The sequence below is a fragment of the Sinocyclocheilus anshuiensis genome, unplaced genomic scaffold (genome assembly GCF_001515605.1).
Source record: "Sinocyclocheilus anshuiensis isolate Anshui unplaced genomic scaffold, SAMN03320099.WGS_v1.1 scaffold1425, whole genome shotgun sequence".
Taxonomy (NCBI): Eukaryota; Metazoa; Chordata; class Actinopteri; order Cypriniformes; family Cyprinidae; genus Sinocyclocheilus; species Sinocyclocheilus anshuiensis.
In genome coordinates this window covers 112,721-122,802 of record NW_015551044.1, presented here as the reverse complement: position 1 = coordinate 122,802, position 10,082 = coordinate 112,721, and the positions used below count along the sequence as shown (strand labels likewise).

Here is a 10,082-nt window from a genome sequence, read left to right as displayed (position 1 = left end):
TGTGTGTTTGTGTTTGTGTGTGTGTGTGTGTGTGTGTGTGTGTGTGTGTTTGGGCTGCTTGGATGGATGGATGGATGGATGGATGGATGGATGGATGGACATAGGCCGCCCTGTTTTGATCAGTGATATGACTGTGTGTTTGCGGCTCCGGTCAGCTGAGGGAATTAGATCCCTGACAGCCTGTTTTATTTTTTATTTTGTGCAGCTACATTGAGCCTAACGTGGAAGCATTTGTGGTCTGTGCACCTTAATGCACCAAAGCTGATGATTTGGTGAAGTAACACCATTTTGTAAATAATGAACCCTGTAAAGCCTACTGTCTCATATGTGATATGAATTTTTAGGCCTTTATATTACCAACATAATCAAAACTTTGCTGTTAAACCTGTTGCACCCAATCTACTACACACAATGTAGCAAGTAAAAGGTCTTTTAGTATAGGCCTAATTGTACAAACGTCCACCTTCAGCTCATTCTTCACATGTCTTTTGCTGTGTAATCTACACATTTTTATAAAGTATAGATATAAGAATAACTTTGATATTGTTAGGAATAGATGTAATAGTTGAACACTTACTGGACTGAAGCAACTTAGGTTTACTTGATGATCCAAATATCATTTTTAGAGAAATCATATTCAAATGTGAGTATCAAATATGATCGTCAGGCTTTAGAAGAACATTTATTTCATTCATCACTGCATTGCATTGCATTAAATGTTGTGATCATTAAACTAAACATTTAAATATAATCTTACTAAGACATATTATTGGGAGATACAGAGCAAAAACTGATATTTATATGCATTTTATGTAAGTATCTGCTATACTGTTATGAAGATCTCATTGATTTACATTACAAGCATTAGAATTCATCACCTTTTGTTCATATAAATATCAGCATCTGCATCAAATTGCATATTTTTGCTCAGTTTGGGCCTCTAAATAAAATTGAGGATATTTTCCCTCTGTATTCTCACTATATCATACTATATGAACCATAAAAGCCTGATGTATCAAATAGCTATGATACTTAACGTAAAACACATATGCAAAGTCAAATTATGGAAATATATTTTGTCTAAAGGTGCAATAAGCTGTTCAATAATAAAAAAAATCAACTTGTTTCATATTTCAGGTTTCACAGGTTAATACACAAAGGCCATCTGCCTTGAGTTTTCGCTCCTTTGTTTTCCTCTCTCTTGTAGTCTCCGGGGAGAGTCTGTATATTTGACATTACAGGTGTTGTAGACTCACAGGTGGGATTGGACCCGTCTTGGAGGTGCAGGGGTACAAATGCAAATCCATGCTCAGCAGATTGTGGCCTTTGTTCGGCCGGATAGGACATGATCATTTAGACCTCTTAGAGAAAGATGCTTTGTTTTTGATCACCTAGGTCTCTCTCTTTTCCTCATTTCTAATATCAAACCACCCACGTTTACACACACACACACACACACACACACACACACACACACACACACACACACACACACACATACATCATAGCCTAATCATCAGCAGCAGCAGTTTTCCTTCTCAGAAGTGTTCCTATTAAAGCATACCTCTTAAGCCGTCATTAAACTCAACTGGTCAGACGAGGTATTTCGTTAAGGGATCAGCAGTAATGGTATGCGGTCCGTCATGGGGTTCTAATATCAAACCACCCACGTTTACACACACACACACACACACACACACACACACATCATAGCCTAATCATCAGCAGCAGCAGTTTTCCTTCTCAGAAGTGTTCCTATTAAAGCATGCCTCTTAAGCCGTCATTAAACTCAACTGGTCAGACGAGGGATCAGCAGTAATGGTATGTGGTCCGTCATGGGGTTGCCGTGGTAACTCGACACTATAGCCGACCGACTGTAGCGGCACGTCTCAATAATTAATGCATTGTGCCTCCTGATTGCATTGTGTTTCTGACTCACGTCTTCAGTGTATATATAGACTGTCTTGAGCTTGTAGATTCTTATTGTCTTGATTAATTTGCTGGTTTTGCTTCCAGACCTCAAAATAATAAAGCAGACATCAGCAAATACCTGACAACCCTGGGTTTGGTGTTTTCTCAATATTAGCCAATCAGCATGCAGACAATGGCATCTCGGTTGAATGCTGTTATTTATGCTGCTGTTATGATGCCAGATGTTGGTGGAATTAGTACATTTTACAAGACTACTATTTAAGTCTTTCTACTTCAAAATGTAATGTTTAATTCATTGTGCTACTTTGTTCTTTGTAATTGTGAATTTACTAGACATTTCTGAAAATTGTTTCTGAGTAAATCTTACACTACATTTTTTAAAAGTGAGATTTGTGTGAGAAAACAACTGAAATTGAACCAAAACATCTTTAAAAACACCTTAACTCTCTTCCTTATGTTCATGAGAGAAGTAGCTAAATATGTCTGAATCAGATCTTTTCAGTGACTCATTTCAGTTCACAGGGGGTGGATTTTGAGTGAATAATGACTCAATTTTCAAAGTCATGCAGGTCTGAAATGACGTGAGGGTGCTAAATTATGTCAATTTTTATTTGTTAACTTCCCCAGAAAAGACAAATGCTTTGAGTTTGGAAGATGAGTCATTCCTCCCCAGAGTCTGGTAATCATTGTTAAACATTTCTGACTCTATAAGGCAGTTCTTAAATGAAACCACAGAGCAAACAGTCTTTATCCTAGATGAGATCCTGGTAGAAACGACTCTCACGTTGTGCTGAAACAGTCTGAAATGATGCAGCCTCATCAACAAGTAGGCGTGCTGCAGGATGTTGCAGAACCGCTGCATGGGTGTGTGTGTGTGTGTGTGTGTGAGAGACTAACTGAATGCACACATGCATTTGGCCCTGACTGAGCACGTTTTACCTTATTACAGTCATTTCATAATGCAGCAGCTGTCAAACTCATAAAACTAGTCAGTGTGTGTGTGTGTGTCACCGCTGTAAGAAAGTAGGCTGTCTAAATGAGGTCCGTCTGATTCTGTCCGTCACTCAGAGATCGTAATGAGAACACGAGAAGAGAGAGAAAACTCTAATGATCTGATTAGATGGATGTTTCTGGAGACGTGGGCCGCTCTGCAGATGCAGGGGAACCTATTACAGTGAGCCGCCGTCACCGTGTGTTTGCCTTCATTCACACTGTTGAGGGAGCGGTGACTAAGAGTCACTCCTGTCATCGGCGGTGGAACATTACTGTCACGGGACTCAGAGATGATTTCACTGAATGAGAATTTCGTTAGTAGAGTTTCTGCATAGATCTTCTGATTTCTCAGAATGACCGCCTGTCTTTGAGCGACACTTTAGCTCTGCTCCAAAACCTAGTCAGCTGTATTCTAAGGCAGCATCAGAACTGCAGTGAAGCCTCAAAAGTGACTGATTTGGAACGGCAGCGAACATAAATAGTGTGCCATACAGGATTGATAAAGAAAAGACAACAGTCTGATACTTTAATAACATTTCATACACAAAGTGATTAAAACAAAAAAGTGAATAAATATAGTCACAAAAGATTGATAAGAAATTAAAACAATAAATGTAAAATACATATTAAAAATAAATAAAATGTACGTCAGAGACATTTTATATGTGTTTATATACTTTTATATTCAAATAAAAGATGATTAAATAATCATGAAATGTACATAATAAAAAAAAAATACATCAAATATTACATAAATGCACACAACACACACATTGGTTAAATAATAATCATAAAAGATACATAAGAAATAAAACATTAATAAATGCATTAAGTACACAGCAAATGCTACGTATATTTTTTGTTTATATTTATTTTGAACTGAGCTGGAACATTGTTTATTGCCTTTATGATGCCTTAAAATGCTGTTCAGGTAGGGAGCTTACTGTTTTTGACCTAAACTGTTGTGTCTCTACAACAAGATGTTTTGTCACTTTCTTGTCCGAAAGAGTGGGTGGGTGGATTGCTTTCAGTGATACTTGGACACAGATATTTCTGAAATATATTTTTACCTGCTAGATAGACAGGGGTGCAAGAAGCTGCATACTAATCTGCATACTATAGTCCCAGATGCCATGGGTTCTGTTTTATTCTCATATTTTCTTTTTACTATTAACTTATTTTTGTCATATTGGTTTTAGGGCTTGAGCTTCGAAGCTTCAGTAGTAATCAACACCGAATATTCGAAGCTTCGGAGGGAGGGGGCTGAACATATTCTTCTCTGTAATAAAGGCAGGGATCTCTGTGTGTCTGTCTGTTTGCATTTTTATTATGTCGAGAACCGTTCATCCAATCGACTTCACGCGTGGCGGGTGTGTTGCTGCGGACCCAAGGGAGTGCAGTGTCGCATTTTGGTACAATATGGACACGCGACACGTTCAGAATTAATAAACTTTTAGTAAACTACAGAACAGCGTGAGCCGGAAGCGGTGCACCTCACGTGGGCAGGGCTTATATGTTTCGAGAACGGACACTGCACTAGTGATACAAAACACACAGGGCTGCGTTTCCCAAAAGCATCGTAAGCTCAAGTTGATTGTAGCTCCATTGGTTTCAATGGGTCTACGATGTACTTAAGCTTACGATGCTTTTGAGAAACGCAGCCCAGGTCTGTTAAGAGCAATACTTTTAATATAGACAAATTATTATTAGGCTGGGCTACTGTAGGCCTACGTTTTTTTTTATGACTGCCGTATTCGCAAGTATTTTCCAAGCAAATTAAGTGCACGTTTTTATCATGTGTAAAAATACTGATTAACATGGCGGATAAAAGCAGCTAGTTTGTTTTACACCAACAATATACTATAGGCGTACTTACAGAACTCAGGTGATTTTTCAAACTTGATGTGCTGTTGTGGTTGGCCAGTTTCAAATCGCATATTTGGCACACTAGAGCCCTGCATTTCAGTCTGGGCCCCTCGGGCCAGGCTTCGGGCCAATTTTCACGTCATAGTTCAGATGCGGGCCAGGCCTCGGGCCTGTTTTAGGCTTCTCCTAATTTTTATATTTTAGACATCCATCAATTAGTGATGAAAAAATTGCCGCGCTAGTGGAAACAACACGAGACCGTGCTGTCAAGAGCGGCTCTGTTTAGTGTCATGCCAGCAGAAGCAGCATGCGTGCAGTCAGCGCAGCTGAGGAGTTCTGCGTTCAAATGCACGCAATAAGCTAAAGCTTGCCGCAAAGCCCCAGCAAAAGTAATTACCATGAATGTGTCAGGGGGAAATAGTAAGGAGATATTTGAATTATTTACTAATAAACTAGTGTTTTCTGAGTCCGTGTTATAAAGCTAACAGACCACTCAGATCATTAGGATCAAGTCAGTTAGAAATACCAAGGGTTCACACAAAACAAGGGGAGTCTGCTTTTAGTTATTATGCCGCCCGCAGTTGGAATCAGCTTCCAGAAGAGATCAGATGTGCTAAAACATTAGTCACATTTAAATGCAGACTCAAAACTCATATGTTTAGCTGTGCATTTATTGAATGAGCACTGTGCGATGTCCGAACTGATTGCACTATATTTTATGTATAATCGTTTTCTTCAATTCATTTTAAACCTCTTAAATCAATTTTTTAAATCATTTTCAACGTTTTTAAATTCCTTGTTTTATTGTTGTGATTATTTTTTTCTTTTCTTTTATGTAAAGCACTTTGAATTACCATTGTGTATGAAATGTGCTATATAAATAAACTTGCCTTGCCTTGCCTTGCCTTTACAGTTCCGAATGATGTATTATTCTTACCTTCATGAGCAAAAATGACAGCGTAGGGTAATTTAAGTTGTTTCCACTGAAAAAAAAAAATGCAAGTGATTGCGCTGGCGCCTCCATGTCCTGCAAAGCGTGCTTTAGGTTCCACTCGCCGCACAAACTTGGATATAGCGCACATTTACTATAGCGCAGGTTTAACGTTTAAACATTGTTATATGCTTGAACTGTTTTAGTATATCTAGATTTTATTTTAGGCAAGTCGTGATGTTTTGAGAAGGCTAAATTGATCAAACAGGCTCACTGTCTGCCGTTGGCTGCTTGGTCGTTACTTTAAAAAACAAAAACTTATATTTAACGAACGAAAAATGCTCCAAACGTTTTTCTAAATTAACTTAATAAAAAAATTACATACAAAACTGAACTATTGTAATAGCTGAAAGAGTAGTATAAGGTGTTTTGGGAGAAGGGGAAAAAAAAGACGGGCTGGGGTCGGGCCCGGGCCGGTAATTCTGACAAACTGTCGGACAAGGGCCGGGGCCGGGCTAGGGCCTAAATTTGAGGTCCGTGCAGGGCTCTACTGCATTTGTCTTGTCCTCACTCAATTTAAAGTGCTCCCACACAACTAAGGTCTTCGGCACTTTTGTCTTCTCTTCCAGATTAACTGAATCATGTCATGACGTTCACTCATGGGCGATTCATATTCAAGCGCGAATGAGAACCGTTTTGTGGAAAAAAAGAAAAGAATATTCAAATCTCAAAATTGAAAATCGAATGCCAACCCACCGAATGAATATTCGAATAATCGAATATTCTGGTCCAGCCCTAATTGATTTCTTATTTATCTTTTCTTAATAATCTTTTTTTTTTTATCTTGTATGTTTTTTGTAAAAGTGTTTTTTGTGTAAGTGTGCTTTACTTTGTTTCACTTATGTGCTGTCTTGTAGGTTTCACTTGCATATCTGTAAGGTGACATTTCAGGTTTCTTTTGTCTTCTAGCCCACACAAAACTGCATCCTTTTGTCTGTCTCTTCCAAAACATTTGGCCTTAAATGTGAACACTCACAGCACACTCATTGTTCAGATGGCCTGTACAAGAACAATAAACCTGTGTGTAGACAATCGTCTCTGCATTAACGGCAGATGTGTCACACCAGCCTTACGTTCGGGACGGGTTTGTTTTGCATGTGCTCAGGAAAGTTTGCATCAGTTATGTTTGCGTTGATCTGATTTGCACCGTTTTCATCTCAGCTGCATTCAACGCTAATCTTGTTACTGTCTAAAATAAGCTTTCATTCTGTTGATACTTGATTGCTGTGCTTGTCGAGCCTCCGCGTACATTCTGAAATCATCTGTAGTCATGAAGAAACGCAGCGCTGAAGGAGGTCAAACCCAAACGCGCTGCTTGGGTTGAGTTTCCCGCTTTAGAATCGGGTCACCGAATGCGCACAGCCCCAATATAGAGTGATTCACAAGGACATATGTGATGTAAATGGTTGTTTCTGTACTTTATCTTCACATGTGGGGTTACATGTTACAGACAGTACATCCTCAACAGGATGTATCATACACTCAGGTAAACAAGTGGCTCATACTTAAAGGAATAGTTCACCCAAAATGAAACTTTGCTGAAAATGTGCTCACCCTCAGGTCATCCAAGATGTAGATGGGTTTGTTTCTTCATCAGATTTTGAGAAATGTAGCATTACATCACTTGCTCACCAGTGGATGCTCTGCAGTGAATGGATGCCGTCAGAATGAGAGTCCAAACAGCTGATAAAAACATCACAATAATCCACACCACTCCAGTTCATCAGTTAACATCTTGTGAAACCAAAAGCTGTACGATTTTGTAAGAAATTAATCCATCATTAAGATGTTTTAACATCAGATCATTGCTAAAATACGAGTCCATAATACATAATAACGCTTCCTCCTGTGAAAAAGTCCATCTCCTGTTGTCCTCTTACATCAAAATCCACCTACATATGTGTTAAGAGCTGTTTTGGCTTGTAAACAGCGTGTAATCTGTGCAGATTTCTCTCCTGATTCAGACCAGACAACATGTTCATGTTGGAAAACAGTATTAAGAATAGAGAACTCATATTTTAGCTGGAAGCAACAGATTGTTCCTGGCAAAAACACAGTTTTTCACTTCACAATATGTTAATTGATGGACTGGAGTGGTGTGGATTACTTGTGGATTATTGTGATGTTTTTATCAGCTGTTTTGACTCTCATTCTGACGGCACCCATTCACCCACTACTGGACTAAGGGTTGAGTACATTTTCAGCAAATTTAAATTTTTGGGTGAACTATGCAAATTGAGATAAAGCGTTAGTGTGCTGCTTACATAGATAATATTATTGTGTGCTTCTGAAGGTTTAGACACACCTATAATGCCTAAAAATGCTTTCTAGGTAGGCAGTTCACTAGGTTTGGAGATACAGACATGCGTCCATGTCAGGTGATCACAGAGTGTGACATCAGACATCACTGTCTCGACTGTGTATATGATAACAATACTGAAGACAAAGACAGTGTCTTCCTGCTAGTACAAATGTGTATGTATGTGTGTGAATATGTGTCTGAAATATTCATGGCTCTGGAGTCCTGACAGTCCGTCAGCCATATGAAACGGATCTGCCTCAGGACCTGAGCGCTGCACTGGGGCTGCTATGGAAACAAGGGACGGTTTAGTGTGTGTGTGTGGTGTTGTAGTTAACATTCTTTGGACCTTGTGTGTTAAATGAACCTCTGGTTTATTCAGTGAGGGAATAGTCAGCTATCTTTATCCAGAAACACAGGAGTTTAATAAAGGATCTTTCCTGCTGTGTGTTTGGAATGAATACTAGTGTGCATCAGAACTGCCTAATGTAAAAAGTAGTAGGCGATGAAAGGATAAATGTTTGGAACAGTATAAGCCTGAGTGAATATAGTGAGAGGCATAAAGGATTTTTCTTCCAGTGATGACTTAACATTTGCCGGGCCGAGTACTGCGTCAGAAGGAGATTCCGGTTCATTTGTCACACTGAAGTCAGGTCAAGTCAGGTGCATTGCATTGTGTGATACAGTATTTCAAATTGTGTGTTCTACTGTATACTGGCAATACCTTACAAATGATCATTATTTATAATAATAAATATTTATAATAATGTTTTTATTGTTGCAGCAATAAAAGTGTGTATAGGTATTCTGTCTGTTTATTGATTAATATGCAGACTATGCAGAAATATCGCTACTATAATAATAATAATAATAATAATAATAAAACGTCTGGTAACCAATATCCAGAATTTAAAAATATTTAAAAATGTTGTAAAAAACCAAAAAGGAAAAAGATTTGTATTTTGAGGTTTCATTCTCTTACTAAAAACTATGCGGTTTTTTTTACACATTTTTATGTATCTCTTCTGGGTCAAAACGGACCCAAACTCTGGACAGAGTTTAACCCTGAACAGGTCTATATTTTCTCCTCTTTTTTTTTTTTTTGTTGAAGAAAATATAGAGAGATTTTGGGAATAGTTCATGTTTTAAACTACATTTTTTGTCAATGGTATTGCATATTGATATAGTCACAGTTTCATGTGTTTCATAATGTTAAACACATGAAAAACAAAGTGTTTAATTAATGATGCTGGTGTTGTCTTCGTCTCATGTTACTCATGGGAAAAAATGTCATCAACAAATGTTTTCATCTTAGTTTTTGTTAACAAAATTAACACTATTAAAAAGTACCAGGTTGACTTTCAGGTTTCTACGTAGAAAACATAAGATCCATAAAGTTAGACAATCAAATTGAAACCTTCTTAGTAAAAGTAAACTGAAAACCTTTATACAGGTGTGTGAAAATTGTGTAAAAAAATATCTAGGTGAAATATCCTAAACAGACAAATACTTAAAGGAACACTCCACTATTTTTGAAAATAGGCTCATTTTCCAACTCCCCTAGAGTTAAACAGTTGCGTTTTACCGTTTTCGAATCCATTCAGCCGATCTCCGGGTCTGGCGGTAGCACTTTTAGCTGTAGCTTAGCATAGATCATTGAATCTGATTAGACCGTTAGCATCTCGCTCAAAAATGACCAAAGAGTTTCTATATTTTTCTTATTTAAAACTTGACTTTTCTGTAGTTACATCGTGTACTAAGACCGACGGAAAATGAAAAGTTGCAATTTTCTAGGCCGATATGTCTAGGAACTATACTCTCATTCCGGCGTAATAATCAAGGACCTTTGCTGCCGTACCATGGGTGCAGCAGGCGCAATGATATTACGCAGCACCTGAAAATAGGCTTACTGGAAGTTACCTAGCTAGAGACTATTTTGAGGCGCTGCGTAATATCATTGTGCCTGCTGCACCCATGGTACGGCAGCAAAGTTCCTTGATT

General features: G+C 38.2%; 1 protein-coding gene across 1 annotated transcript in view; it reads left to right on the top strand.

Annotated features, from left to right (window-relative positions):
* scamp1 (secretory carrier membrane protein 1) overlaps positions 1-10,082 on the top strand; it is a 28,738-nt gene that overhangs the window by 1,119 nt on the left and 17,537 nt on the right. The gene's annotated exons all lie outside the window — the stretch shown is intronic.